Genomic DNA, 15,941 nt, shown 5'->3' on the forward strand with positions numbered 1-15,941 from the left:
CGAGAAAAATCACTTCCAGCTCATTGTCTTAACCTAAAACATTCCTTTAATCGTATGCGTTTGTTTCATCGTGTTCGACCCACATATTTATAACTGTTGAGTGCTTTTTTTTCGTTTCGAGAAAAATAAAGACTGAGCACGTTGCGCGCACATCCTGGTGCGTCTTGTCGCTGCTTATTACGGTAGCACACACAGTGAAGAAATATGCGTGCCCGCGCTCAGTACCCCGGCCTTTCGTAAGAACAAACGAAGCATGCTGTCAAAAGAAGTTTGTGGAACTCCATTATCGCCACTGAAGGCACAGAGTTTGGCGTCGCACAACATTTAGTAAAGAATATCAGCTCAGTTTACGCAGTACCGATGAAATCAATGCAGTGCCCCTGACAGTAGCACGCTTCCCGACAATGCGGCCAAGGCGCGCCGCCGTAGCAGACGACGCAGATCACGACTCCGCCCCACGAGCGTCTGCGTCTGCTCGTGCTGCCACCGCCGCACGACTCCATTGCTTGCAGCATCGCGATGCAATACGTTCCGAGTTTTCCCCTAAGTGTCAAAGAGAGAGAAAAACATTTATTGAATCATAAAATGGAATTCTCGCGGATCGAGGTCTTCTCTTCTTCACGCTGTCTTCTCGTCGAAGGGAAGCCTCTTCAGCACGGGTGGTCCCTCAGTCCAGGGCTCCGCTGAGTTTGGCCGCGTCCCTAGCGTGCTCCACCATCCTTCTTTGGACGGCGAGCTCGCAGCTGACGAGCCGGCTCTCCCAATGCTCCACACTCGGGGGTTTATGATCGCGGAATACGTCGTTTCGTTCACACTCCCAAGTTATGTGATAGAGTGTGGGTGTAGCCCCGCACCAGGGGCAGGTGTCCCTATACTGCGTTGGGAACATCTTGTTGAATATGAATAGGTTGGGGAAGGTGTTTGTCTAGAGCCTACGCCAGCCCGTTGCTTCCTCCTTCGTCAGCGCTTCATGGGGCGGTGGGTACTTGAGTCTAGTCCCCCTGTAGTGTTGCAGTAATTCCGAATAACTGTCACTGAGGATCCCGGCGTAACTAGCGCGGTACTCCTGCTGCTGCCCAGCTCGGAATCTATTAGTTCGAGCTAGACCGTCCGCTGCCTCGTTACCCCTTATGCCCTCGTGTCCAGGTATCCAGATCAGATTGTGTTTGATTTCCGCCTCCTCCGAGGGGTTACTCCCTCTGAGAATCCTAAGGGCAGTTTTGCGTATTCTGCCCCTCATGTAGTTGCGACAGGTCTCTTTCGAATCTGTGAGAATATTTAGCGATTTATTCCCCCTATATCCTTGCATCGCCGCCAGCGCCACGGCGATTTCCTCGGCTTCAGCTACGCTCCATATCTCGGCCGAGACGCACGAGACAAGCTTTTCCTACTTATTCATTACTACCGCGATGGCCTTTGCCTCGCTTCCTATTACACTTATGCTCGCGTCCGTGAAGTGAGTGTTCTCTTCTCTAGCCACTGTCTTTTCTATGTATTCGGCCCTAGCTTTCCTTCTGCCTTCGTGGAGCCTGGGATCCATGTTTTTCGGTATAGGCTTTACGTTAAAAGTTTTCCTAATTCCCGCCGGTACGTCCTCGTACCGGTCGACGTCTCCTATTTCGAAGCCCAGCCTACCGATCAGGTTTCGCCCCGTGTAGCTCCCCGTTAGTCTTTTCATTTGCGCCTTCCGCTGTGCTTCCGCCATTTCGACGAAGGTGTTGTTCACCCCTAGTTGCATCAGCTTTTCGTTGGAGTCGTCCTAAGTGTCAAACATACTGTACACGCTTCTATTTGCCTTTAAGAAGATCGCTACGCTTGACGATTATTTTTATGGCTACAATGCGGTGAAAGGGCATCGTCTGCTTCGCCATGTAAGTGACGCTGAGCACGTAATTGGAAACGGCGTGGTATGTGCCGCCGGAAAAATCGTCGGCACATACGATGCGGCATATAAATACGGCACATACGGGCTAAAGTCATTTTTGCAGTTTCTCAAGAAATGTTTGCTACAAATCCGTGTTGTCTCTGATGGCGAAAACGGACTTCCATCGACACTGTGCGGAAATAAATAAAATATATCGCTGCATAGCACAAGTACGACATGCGCACACAACTTTAACTAGTACGTCCCCTACAATACAGAAGAGGCAGCAATGTAAATAGCTTGGCCATTTTTTAACAGTGCTCAAGCGACGGAAGTTGAAAGTATTAGTAATCATTTCTGCTTCAAAAATGCCGGTGCGACCAAGACGCGTGCGTGTATCGTCCAGTAACTCGATCGACCAGTGCGGTGGTGATGCGGGAATGAACTCCGGTCATGGTCAATGTACCGTACATATATTCAATTTCGTGGCACGCGTGAACTTCGGCCACTGTTGCGCATAAAACAGAAGTGGTTTCCACGCTTGGGCAGCGCACACACAAACGAAACACGAGAAAGAAGACAGGGCAAGCGCTGGTCGAACAACTGAAAGTTTTTTATATGAATAAAAGGATTATATACCGAGTAATTAGTAAATTCATGTGGGTTACGTATAAAAATCATCATACACTCAGGAGTGATCAATGAACGAGCTCGCTTCGATTGCCAGTTCTTTACTTCGCTCGGCGCACCGCAGTAATCCATGTCTGTCGTCTGCTTTTTTCGTACCATTTTCTTGTGAATCGGCAGAATTTCACTGGTGGCATCAATAATTTCGTGTTTACATTGCTGTCGTGACAGTTAACAACACAATCATAATTTCCGCTCATTCGAACAGGCGCCGCGGCAAACAAGAGACGTTTCACGCGCAGCGCGAACTGAACGCGGGCGCGACCTTGAAGGGAAGCGGCGGCGGAAACCTACGCCCGTTGGAGATGAAATCGTGCCGCCCTGGGAGAAACGGGCGCTGACATCTGGGATGAAACTTGGCTTGCGGACGTCCATAGCTTCAACGCAAAGTGAGCGCCGAGCCACACAGCCCGCACCAAGCTACGAGCCGCCGACGTACCCTGCCCCCAACGCAGAGCGCTCTCAAGATACGGCAGAGCGACCACGCACAACCGCCACATTCCAGCCGGAGTTGCAGCCGGAGAGAGCGTCCCCCACCCCCTCCCCCAAGGCCTCTCAACATTGTATGCCTCGCGCGCGACGGAAGACTGCGCGCTTCCTCTTCGCATTCTTTCCTTTCGCGCGGGCGACGGTGTTATCGCCGTTGGGCTTTGTAGGGAACGTCACGGCGACCGCAATGGCAGAAATGGGTTTGCAGTGTCCACATAATTGCTATCTCAATGAAAGGAAGAGCAATGAAAGGAGAAAGTAACATAGTAAACAAGAAAGATAGCAAATATAGAGCGGAAAGCATTTTTTTTTGGAAATAGACGCACAGCCACGTCACGGCTGTCTAGAGGGCGGGAGAGGTGCTAATATAGGAACCGTAACACAATAGCAAGCCTAGTTCCGGCTGCCTGGAAGCTGGAACGCGCGTATTAGTTTCTGAGCCTGCGCTCAGAAATGGGAGTTGCGAATGCGCAGCCCCCCTTTTCTGGTGATTTCTAGCGGACAGGGAGTCGCCACACGCGGGTCTGTGGGTTGAGCCAGAAGAACGTTAGGAGGAAAGGGAAGCGGAATGCAGCAATAAGAAAACACGGAACACTTTGGGGCTACAGACACATTATCGGGTTCGGAAGTTAACCAAAGGTATGCGGGCCAATCGGAATTGGGGGCCCAAGAAAAAGCTTCAAATGAAGCAGTGCTGAGTAACATATGGTTGGCTAATTTTTGAGAGGAAAGAAGAAAAATAATGGGTGGGTAAAGTCTGTACAGTAAAAATGGGGTACAGTAAAATCTGTATCTTGTGATAATGTAGACAAGGAATGGACCAAGAGCTCAAGAAAATTGGCAACCAAGTACAGTGTAAGTTTCATGCTTTAAAATTAAGTACAGGATGAAAGAGAACATAGATAGCCAGAAGTCATCAGAAATAAAGTGAGGAGAACACAGTCGGTAAAGTGCATGCAAAGAGTGGAAACAATAAAAAAACGTCCACTAATATTTACAAATACGGCAAGAAATAAGTTTGCAAAGATAATATGTACAAAAGGGCTGTGCCCGCCTGCCTGAGGCCGGAGGTTGCTTGCTGCCTGAGGGCAAAAATATACTGGAGCAAATATTCGCAACAAGATGAGGCACGCGTCTGCCCCGGCAAAAGTCCGAACACGACTCAGTGCATTGTAATGGAATGCCAGAATATTCTCCCAGCAGGACCCGTAGGAAACGTGCTCCTCTTAGAAGCGCTGGGATTCAAAACGGATAAAAGCATTAACTGGCCAGCAGTGGCAGTATGCAACGGACACTTAGAGCATTGGTGAAAAAGAAAGAAACAGGAGGGATTGATAGGGCTGGGGCAGTTGCATGCATGGGTACACTATAGAGATGGCGGACTTAATGAAGAAAGGAAACATCAAAGAAATGTAGAGGCAAAATGCAAGACTGCAACATTGATGTAGTAAAATGCTATTAGCTCAAGCTGGCGAGATGACTGTCGCCGCCCCGATTCGAAAGGAGTGCCAATACAATGGGCCATTATCACCATCATCATTATTATTGTCATGATCATCATCAGCAGTAGCAGCGTACACGCGCGCCCCCGCTTCGGAAGTGCACCACTCCCGCGCTCTATTGACAGCTGCTATGTGGTCTGTATTAAGTATAACATATTATATGGTGCGGTTTCCAGGCGAAGCTGTGCCTGACAAACGGTACAAGCGCTACGTGCCTCGAATCTTCTGAGATATCACGTAACGAAGTTGCGAAGAAATTTTCCAGGAGCGTTGTTGTCGACGCAAAATGGTCCAAGCCCAGTACGGGAGTATAGTGAAAAGAAATTGCAAACCGGACGTTGTAGGAAAGAGAAAAGATAACAGCAAATACAGGTCAAACAGATGATCAGTGAGGCAGAACATGACCAGGGATTGAAGAACCACCCCCTCTACCCCGTGATATCCAATTTCCAAAGAAACCGTTTTTCTTTTCTCTGTATTTCACATTTCAAATCTTTACTAACCCTGGCCAACATATGTTTAAAGGCGCCTTCCTGCACTTGAAAGGCTGGCTGTCCACTTAAGCGTTCACTGCTTGCGTTTTCTTTTTTTTTCTTTTTTTTCTTGCTACTTCATATCACCGACTTGTCGATCTATCGCCCTTGGTGGGTCCGGGCCATTCTCTCGCAACAGCGATAACGACTTCGGCACACGTCGCCCACCGTCTTCTTTTGCGTCTTTCCGCGGTCGCCACAGGTAAGACCACATAAGCGTACTAGGTCGAGAATATCGAGGATGTGTTGAGCCTGTCGTCCGTTATTGTCTTGCGCCTCTTTTCAGACAGGCGGCGGTGTTACAACGCCTTTCTCCCCGTGCCGTCGCGTTTCAATATTTGGCCAAAATTAGGTTTTCCAGTTCAGGTAATTGATGGGGTTTTATGGCGCAAGAGCTGCCAGCCCCCAGAGCACCCAAGCAGTTGTAACCTGGTCAACACAGTTCGAGGGACATGAGCACGATGATTTGGCTGTAAAGGGGCATAAGATACCGTACATAAGGGTTATGCTGTTTTTATGAGAAGGACTGTGCATCACAAAGCAGAAGGTAAAAGCAGACAGTAAAATTGTGCGCGCTGGTGTATTGCAACACACTGGTGTGCTGTTTCATTGTCATTAGGTTAATGAGATGTCAGTTTAACTACGTCGTATCTCATTCCGGCAGTCGAAACAAAGAGGCGGGTATGGGATTACAGGTGTATACAATCTGCTGTAACAATCCAACTTCTGACTTGTACGCGAAAACTAATCGATCAGGGTACAATGCCTTTGTGGATTTTCTTCTAATTGGGCACAGGGCGTGTTGTAATTCGTCAGTGACTTCTCTAACAGGTGCGTTATTCTCTCGGCCATAGTCGGCAATAGGGGGGGGGGGGGGGGGGTATGTCTTGCACTGCAATCGGATGCGGCGCTCATGGAGGTTCATGACTGATAATGCAACCGGTCACGATATCGCAGCGGCTATATGGCGTTCTGCTTCTGAGCACGAGGCCGCGAGTTTGATTACCGGCCGCGGTGGCCGCATCCCAACGGAGGCCGAAATGCAATAAAACGCTCCTGCACTTAGCGTTACCTGCGCGTAAGAGCACGCCAGGTAGGTCAGATTAATCCGAAGACCTCATAGCCTCGCTTCAAGACGCCAAGCCCCGCTATTAATTTAAATTATTGTTTTTAAATGTGGCAACTGAAGACGTCTAGTTAGCAATTTCTGCGTGTCGATATACGCGATATTTTTATACTATAAGGCTGATTATTATCAGTGGTTCTAACACTAGCTAGCAGCGATCCATTATGTTAGCAGCACAGAAGCATGCAACTGGCCAGCACTGAGACGTGGTTGGATTTCCGTTCCGCGCAATACGTTTCTCAGCTGAGCTATAGTTGGCTCATACTTTTCAGAAAATCAGCTGACAGACGTTTTGAAAAGACGTAAAGTAGACGGCACGTAGAAGAACTAACAAGTGAATCTTCATTGACGTTGAAAGGGTATATATACCAGATGCTTTTGCGCAGACATTAAGTAATATTTAAAAATTGCCTTCGGCATATGGCACATTTCTACTCATTGAGGTGGTCTACTCGAAGAGACTGGCATGACGGGAGTGAGAAATCAAAATAGAGAATCAACGAATCAAAATCACGAATTAAGTTTTCAGCAAAAAACTTCTGTTGCAATCGCAATTGCGATTTACAAATTGCAGCCTGTGATTGCAGGAACATCCCGCAAGGAATATCCAGTTGAAAATAATTCTTTGAGTGCCATCATTTTCAAGATACGCGACAACAAACTTGCAGTAAAAAATGCACAGTCGTTCAACTTTTCGAGAGAAAAAAAACCGTGTTATGCATTGAAGCACGAAAATACCTGGACTGCCAATGTATTTTTTGCAAAGTTCTGGAAAAAAATCGAAATTAATATCATCCTGAGACTTGGTTCAACTTGAAGCGCCGTTGCGTTGTCCCTGGCTACAATTTGTAAATTGCTCTATGTGCCGTAAGGTTGCTCGTTAAAAAGTTAACCTGTGAATTTTGCTAATTCTTGGATTATACATGTGTATCGATTTCTCGTGAAATTAATGCCCGCTTGTTTGAGCAATACAGCTGAAGGATTAAAATTCTGGTATCTGCCACACGTGGCTTTCTTAATATTTCTTAGGGTCTGTGCCCACATGAGGACACAGCAGGAGATACATGTATCTGTACTCCATCTCACAAGTCGTTTGAACCACTGCGGCAAAAATGACATATCTAGCCTTAACGCCGACCCAGTGACCCATGTTTTCTGCTTATAGCTTCGGCTACTGAGCACTGGTGGTCGTGATGCCGTCGTCGTAATTTCATCGTAGTCATTCCAGTTTTGTCGTCCGACTCTCGTCATGCCGTCTTCATACAGTCGATGCCATCCCTTTGTCGTCATAACTTCGTCGCCCGGTCGTTATCGCACGATCGTCGTCACTTCAGTAGCGTCATCCCATTGTCGTCATGCCGTGCTCCTCTAACCGCCTATGTCATTCCATCGGCCTAATTTCATCGTGATATTGCATTCGTCATTCTGTCGTCATCTTCCCGACGTTGTCATGTCATCGGCGTCATACAGTCGTCGTGACGCGGTCGTAGTCGTTCCATCATCATCATCATTCCAGATTCGTTATCCGGTTCTCGTCACACTGCCGTCGTTACGCCATCGACGCCGTGCACTCGCCGTCATCCCATTGTCATCACGCTGTCGTCGTCACGCTGCCGTAGTAATGCTATCGTCGTCATTTGGGAATCGCCATCCCGTTGGCGTCGTGCCGTCGTCGTCATACCACATTCGTCGTTCCTATGACGTGATTGCGTGGTCGTCATACAGCCGTCGTACCGTCTCGGCCATGGCCAACCCTGGCAAGCGAGAGTCACAACAATGTGGGCCGATCCCGGAGACACTGTAGGTCGCTATAGGCGAAGCAGTGGATATTTCTGAATAACCACTGCATATTCTAAATTAATTAAGGTATCGTCAGCAATACAGTGTGTGTCGCTACATTGCTTAAATACAAATCTCAATAACGTCGACAGTAATGGAGAGATGGGCTACGCCGGATTATTTTTTAATTGTAATATTCGCAAAACACTGAATACAAGAAAATATACAAATAACTCTTGTTGCATTTCATACATCATTCGGAGCCCGTATATTCCTTCAGAACAATTAGACAGCATTTCGTATGTTAAGATTGCCAGCTAACAAGAGCCGAAGACATAGCCAGCATGCTGCAGTAGCCATAAATCAACCACTGAACTGTATTATACCACTGAGCGAGCAGTTGCGTGCTCTCTATCTCAGATCAGTGCTCCTTTGCATGGCGATACTTTAAATTCCTGTTAATTTTAGTGGCGTTCTTGCCATGTCACACCAGTTTCCTTTCCGGCCCTGTAGGTAAACAATAATGTGGACCTATCCCGAACATAGTGCAGCAAAGGAAATGCGGGCCGATCCCTAACGCGTGCACTCTAAACATACGAGCCTAACCTCGTTCATGGCAGTCTTGAACAACAAAATATGCTCTTTAAAGCGTCTTACGTGCTGAGCAGAATCGAACCAGCCACGCACGGCTTCCTCAAGCACAGACCCGTCACTTCTACACGCTGTGCGACGGATGCCCACGGGGAGGGAGGCGGTTAAGGGGCCCCTCACCAGGTCACATAGAAAATTTGGTTATACGCCATCTATGCAGCCTCTAGGGCGCACTCTAGCGCAAGAATTTTTCAATTTTGCTTATGAATAGCCGAGATATAAATATTTCGGTGCCGCGAACGCATGATTTCAGGAGGGGACCGTCATCACCAATATTACACCCTCTCCATCTGTCCCCGTCAGCCTCCGCAAGTAAAATTCCTTCCCTGCGTTCCCACATGCCGCAGCCGGAGGATCGCGTGACGTACACGTCACGGGCCACGACTTTTTTTTTTCCTTCGTTTTTTTCTTCTCGCCTTTTTGCTGCGCGGTCCACTTCCGCTACACGAACACTGAGGCAGACGCAAGCGCATCACAGAACATGATCGCGTGCTGGAACACGGTAGATAATCACATAGTTTCGCTCTGTACGCGCGCGACTACACGTCATTGGAACGAGAAGACGAAGCGGAAGTACACCTCTCTTGCTAAGGTACGAAGCAAAACAAAGACGCGCAGACATTCGGTTTGTAGGTTTTATTATTTCTCTAAACTTTGATTGGTCTATAGAAGCAACAGAGCAAACAAATAACTGCTGTTCCCTCGAATAATTCTCAAAGTTACGGAACACTATGAGCGTCGTCACAGCACTGCCATGTGCGTAGCCGCACTTGTGCGATATTGGCGGCGAGGAGTTACGGAGTCGCCATCAATCGGAAGCGCCTCGCTGGCGTAGTATGAAGGATCACGCGGCGCGCTCCTCATAGGTTTTGCTGTCAGCGCTCACTGAAAACACCACGCGCGAGCTCTCCCGGACATTTCTGTAAGTACTTTCGAAACGAGAGAAGTTTCTTACTGTCTAAATAATAATCTTGGGCAAACTGAAAGCACACAATCGTTTACAGACGCTATCTCTTTACCGAATACGTACACTGAACGCCACTGCGCACGGTCGCCGCGATGGAGTCTCCCGAACCAGCTTCTTGAGTGAAAGGTAGGTAAACGCTGAGAGCAAACTATGTGAAATATGTTCTTATAGTGTTGTATAACTAAATGGAGCGTAATAGAACGAAGCTTCAATGCAGCGATCGCGCAGATTCGCAGCAACCGACTGCGCGTCCGCATGCTTGTCCGCGCACTGTTTCGCGTTCTCCGCGCGCGCGCTTTCGCACCGTGCCATGAGCTTTAGGCCGCACAATATGAGCATTTGACAGTGTACAAGCAACCATTGTTGCGTGGGCGCTATCAGAGCTGTTCAAAAATAATTTCATTGTAGAGACTTCCACGCCTGTGATGTGCCGTCGCGATGATTCAATCTTTTTTTTTCTTCTAAATTCTTTGACCTTTCAACATTATTTCTCGAGTTGCGTCGCACTGTATGTTTATCGGTGTTCTCAGCGTGCAATTTCCCGCTGCTCCTTTTTTGTAATCCAGTGCATTATTTCATAACACAAACATGACCATATGCCATGCTTTTTTTTAAATCTGCTGCTTACCGCTGCCTTTCCACTCCACTGAACTTGCCAGCATCTATAGCATCGACAAGTTCATAGGCCAAACCGCCATGACATTAGTCGGGCAGCGCTCTCTGGCGAGCGTCTCAGTGCGCGTTTTCAGAACATCGCAGACCGGGTGCCGTAGCAGAAATCTTCCTCGCGTCTGTGCTTGCTGGATACCCGAGTTGTAGCTGATGACTGTTTGCCGGTTTCATGTTTCGCGAGCCAAGCTTCACGCAGCTTCTTGTCCTGCGGCTACGTGTGAGTAAGGCTGACACCGGCCTCCGTTACGTGCGTCCGGCCCTGCGGCACCGAGCAGTGGCCTACCATGCTGCGCGCCTTCAAAGGCAGCCACTACCTATTGTAGTGCTTTCAAGCGCTGTAAAAGAGACACTCGAAGCGGGAAAATTTCGCCACTAAATGAGGACCACAGCGTACGAGGGAATTGAACTCGTTTTCAGCTCGCGTCGGCGCGCCCGAAGCAGCCGACGCGGCCGCTATGTCCACGTGATCCCTCCTAGCACGTCACGCCGACGGTGGCGCCAGCTTTTCCAGTGGTGGAGCTCCAGGCCGGCGCCCGCGAGGGGTAGGGCAAACGGCGTTTTGTTTGAAATTCGAGCTTCTTCCGCGGCGCGCGGCGATGTAATGCCCAGCAGACGCGATGGCTAGCACGCATTGTATGCACTGCGCTTGTCAGCTCGAAATGGCCAGACCAGGTGAGGAGCCCATTATGTGTCGGTGTTCGCATGCACCGGCGCGCACCACGCCTCTCTGAGGCCATGCGCGGACTTCTCGGGTGCGCCGCTAGTTGCCGCAGCGTGGACGCAGGGGATAAACTCACTGGAACTTAAAGTCACGGGAGGTTCCAGTGACATTCATGTGAGAAGTGCGAAGAGAGGAGAAGCGCGCGAGAGAGGAGCCTGCTGCAATGCATGGTGCAGTAAGCGTCACCGGTGCAGCCTCGGATGCCACGCCATCTGAGACTGCAGGCAAAGGACTTCGCGCGTACTTCGCAGTGGCAACGCTAGTTGTCGCAAGGTGTTCGAAGTAAATACAATTACCGTATTTTGCTGCCATTAGGGAGGGAGTCATATACAACAACTGCAAGAGAGAAGCGCGAGAGGGCAGCTCGGGTGCATTGCACGTCTCAAACGTGACGCGTTTCGCACATTCGCGTAGGATAATCATTGTAGATTAGTTTTTCCCCAATAATTTACCCTTCCTCACGCAATTAAAACACACATAATCTCCGCCATTAGAAAAAACATTATCCGAGCCATTGGCGTGTCAAAAGGGCTTGTTGATGCTCACTAAAATAAATTTTTAATGCAGCAGCGGCGTACCTACTGAAGGAATAGAAATGGTGCACTAAAGCCTCCAAGAATAAAACTCAAGCTTCAAACCATCAACGTGTCATCTCACCTCGATATAATCTCCGTATTTGGTCACATTTGGTTCTCCGTAGTGGCCTGCAACTTTTGCTTCGCAGTTGCAAAGCTTCGCTGTTGCAATTGCTTCGCAATTCTTTCTCACGCATGCTTTCCTCGCAGCACGAAAATGGTGAGTAAATGAGGCCTACCACAGTTCTGATTTAAGAGGAAGCTTTAGCTCGGGCCCAACACCAACGCGGCCTATTCAAATACATGTAAAACGCAAAAACGTTTTTATGAGATAACTCCTGGACCGATTTTGATGAAATTTGTTGCATTTGAGAGAGTAAGATAAATTCTAGTGAGTGTTTGAAGCGGAATTTCGGTTTAGGGCTTGAATTTTCTTAAAACGATTTTCAAATATTTGACCGTTTGAAAAAAATAGAAGCACGAAGTTTACAAATTCATAGCTCTGCGTCAAGAACTGATATTCCTGTTCTGTAAACGGCATCCATTAGATCATTCAAAGCGGACAAATTCAATATGTCATTTTACATCTTACGTAAATTTGTTACGTTGGTTAGAACGGTTTTGCAAAAGTTGTATTTCCCTATGATTAAACTTTTTTTATATTCATGTGTAACATATCAATTTTGTCCGCTTTACATGTACTATTAGATGCAATTCACAGAATTGTATTACCATATTTAGTGGTTGATTTACGAAGTTGTAAACTTGATAGTTTCGTTTTTTGAAAATTTTTGAAATTTGCCAATTTTTAATAAAGAATTGACGACCTAACTCAAAAATTTGAAACCAACAGTCACTAGATTTTAAATTTGTCTTTTAAGTGCAACAAACCTCATCAAAGTTGGTGCAGTGGTTGCCGAGAAAAACGAATTCTCCTTTTACATGTATTTAGATAGGAGCACTCGAGCTAAAGCTCGGGCCCAACTCCGACGCGGCTTATTCAAATACATGTAAAAACGTAAAAACGTTTTTCTGAGATAACCCTTGGACCAATTTTGATGAAATTTGTTGCATTTCAGAGAGTAAGATAAATTCTAGTGACTGTTGGAAGCAGAATTTTGATTTAGGGCTTGAATTTTGTTAGAAAATTTTCAAAAATTCAGAAGTTTGAAAAAAAATAGAAGCATGAAGTTTACAAACTAATAGCTCTGCATCAAGAACAGATATCGCGATTCTGTAAACGGCATCCATTAGACCATTCAAAGCGGACAAATTTAATGTCATTTTACATCTTACGTGAATTTGTTACATTGTTTACAAGGGTTCTGCAAAAGTTGTAATTACATATTATTATATTTTTTCAGGTTCATGTGTAACATATCAATTCTGTACGCTTTAGATGTGCTATCAGGTACAATTCACAGGATTGCGATATCATTTTTTCTTGCTGAGTTACGGAGTTGTACACTTGATAGTTTCGTTTTCTGAAAATTTGCGATTTTCGCCAAATTTTTGTCAAAAATTGACGACCTAAATCGAAAATTCGAAACCAACAGTCGCTAGATTTAAGTTTTTCTTTTAAATGCAGCAAACCCCGTCAAATTGGGTGCAGTGGTTGCCTAGAAAAACGAATTCTCCTTTTACATGTATTTAGATAGGAGCACCCGAGCTAAAGCTTCCTATTAAACGACGACGAAGAAAGGGAGGCCTAAAGCTGCGGGTGGCGAAAGCAGAGCCAAAACCACACAAATGAGGACTCGGCTTGGTTCTGCTTGCGACCGTCTCTTTATAAGGCTCCGTATTAGTAACATTACGAAGCGCTCCTTGTCGGTTGTTTTTTTTTTAATGTTGGATGATAGTTTATTGAACTAAAATGATGAACCTGGACGTAGGCATTATTATCTTCCTCTTTTTTTATTTTTCAACGAAATTGCCGCCCGTGTCGGTAAATGCGCAGCACAATTTGCTACTGCAGCGCCATTGCTGGCGTGGACGCTGTTCCCAGAACGTGCAACGTGCCGCAGCGGCTTAGCACTGCCTTCTGCACGCGGGGACGCAACTGGACCCAGCCACCGGCTCCTGACGTCGCTAAACGTAAGTGCTGTCACCTGCTACGACTTCTCCTGCCTTTGAGCTGGTTCTCTGGAGCCAGTTATACAGCTCCGCTACCCGAAGCTCTTTGTATCCAGCTAAATAAATCGAATCTTGGCCATTGGGACCCCGACGACCGCCATATCTGAGAAATAACCTCGAAATCGACAGCGACCTGTCTGCTGAGAGATAAGCTTCGGTTCTCGGGCAAATAAGGAGCTTTGTAGCCATTATGCGTGCCGCTCCTACGTGTAATACGCTGAGTACCTGCGAGGGCAGATGATACGCCAACACACCCGCTGTGGTGGCGCAGTGGCTTTGCCGTTGCGCTGCTAAGCCTGAGAGCGCGCGAGAACAAATCCCAAGCATGGCTGCCGCATTCCGATGGGGTGCGAAATGCAAGAACGCCCGTTCACCGTACATTGGGCGAAAGTTCAAGAACTCCAGGTGGTCGCAATTAAACCGGATACACCCGCTACGGCGTGCCTCCTAATTGTATCGTGGTTTTGGCACGCAAACCCCGAGAGCTTCCTTTTGTTTTAACGCCAGCAGTGGAAAGTGTGTACGGAGAATACCAAGCGACACAGCGCGGGCCGACTCGCCACGCAAGCCCAGTGGCTGTGGCGTTGCGCTACTAAGCTCAATGTCGCCTTGGTTTCCGCTCGGTCGTCCTTTTCTGGTGTTGCATATCGTGGTTGCTAGTTGCATTCAGCGCACAACTTGATGAAGGAACAGCAAATAGCCCACTTTTACGCGATGCTCAATGTGCCCTTTCAGCAAGTAACTTTAGAAAGTAATCCGCGGTGTTGTAATACGACGTTAGCAATTCGATTACTGACCGCGCCTTAGAACTTAAATAACGCCGGAACGCATAAAAGCCTTCACACCGAGATTTCACGCTGAAGAACCCTAGGTGGCCGATAATAATCCGTATCCAGGCATTACGACGTCACTAACGCAAGCAGTAGCTTTCGGGTGCTGATGTCAATCGTTAAGATAGTTTTGCGTTTTGCTACCCGAAAGCTGCTCTAGGAAATCTACCGTGTTATACTTGTCTTAACACGATCAGCTTTCAACTCATTTTTCGTGAAGGACTGAATAGCGTTTGCCTCTTTACTATGGCCGAAACGCTAATAGATTTCCGTCTACAGGGAGAATAAAAACTGATTTTTTATCCTGATGCAAAGTGCGCTAACCCGTTAGCGTATTTTTTGTGCGTATGCATCTGTGCGTTGAATTTTTGAACATATGCATGTGCACTGTGTTTTACGCTGTGAAGACGACCTCTGCTTGCAGCCACCCAGCCATAACACTAGCAGTCCTTCAAGCGACAAGGTTGGCGTGGCCGTTCTGGTACACGTTAGACTTAATCTATCCTGCATTTTCAGCCTCAAATTTTCCTAAATGTAAGGCTTTCGCTTCATCTTCAACGCTGGGTAAAACTGTCGGGACATTTTTCATCAAATATCAAATTTTCTTGAGGTGCAACGTTTATACTCCGTCAAGCAAAATGCTTCCTTAAATATGGACTGAAACAAGCCATTTCTGTGCAGAAGCTTTCCATTAAATAGGCACTGATGTTGATTTTAACCTGAACAGCTGCTTTAAAAATTGACGGGCGCATTCCTGTTACTGATAGCAAAGAGGTACCGTTAAGCATATACGATTTACACGCAGTTTGTTTGTTTCGCAAACATTCCTTCGTATATCTCACTTGCGTTCCCCTCCCTACCACTTTGTTAATTTTTTTAGGCAAAGTACGCGTAGAAAGCAAGCTTCATTGATAAATTGTACCCCAGTCAGCCTCTCATTGACACTATCCTTTTCGAAAGCGTGCTGATTCATTCCCCTCGCAGCAAACTTAAACTGCGATGATACGTAGAAGCTTCAATACAGGTCACAAGGCTAAATGGCCAACTGAAACGCTAATAGCAGGAAGCTCCAAAGCACTCATGCAACATGGTAGCGTCGTTGTGCGTCAACCATTTTCTCGTTGCTATAAAAGCTGAAGCACGTGCGCACCTCATAAGTTATAAACTGATGTGAGCGTCCGTGTAGATTCCTGCATTAGGCGCCGAAACACCAATGTAAAAAGTTGAAGTTTCGCACGGAAGGCGAAGCTTAGCTTGCCACAGCAAAGTAATAGACAGCTGTACAAAGTAGGATAGTAGTTTTAGTAGCCGTATGTAGTTGCAAACATTCGCTTAGTAAATAAATTGAGAACCATGGTGTCAGGGTGCACAGGCATACATGAACACATCACACTCGATGAGCGCAGACACTC

At 47.1% G+C, this 15,941-nt stretch overlaps 1 protein-coding gene across 1 annotated transcript in view; it reads left to right on the forward strand.

Moving 5' to 3' along the window:
- The first annotated feature begins 4,932 nt into the window (after positions 1 to 4,932).
- LOC139051978 (NLR family CARD domain-containing protein 3-like) overlaps positions 4,933 to 15,941 on the forward strand; it is a 37,960-nt gene continuing 26,951 nt past the window's right edge. Inside the window, exons 1-2 of the mRNA XM_070529041.1 lie at positions 4,933 to 5,277; positions 13,542 to 13,660. The gene's annotated coding sequence lies outside the window, so the exon portion shown is untranslated. The remainder of the gene's footprint in view (positions 5,278 to 13,541; positions 13,661 to 15,941) is intronic.

This window comes from Dermacentor albipictus, unplaced genomic scaffold (assembly GCF_038994185.2).
Source record: "Dermacentor albipictus isolate Rhodes 1998 colony unplaced genomic scaffold, USDA_Dalb.pri_finalv2 scaffold_17, whole genome shotgun sequence".
NCBI lineage: Eukaryota > Metazoa > Arthropoda > Arachnida > Ixodida > Ixodidae > Dermacentor > Dermacentor albipictus.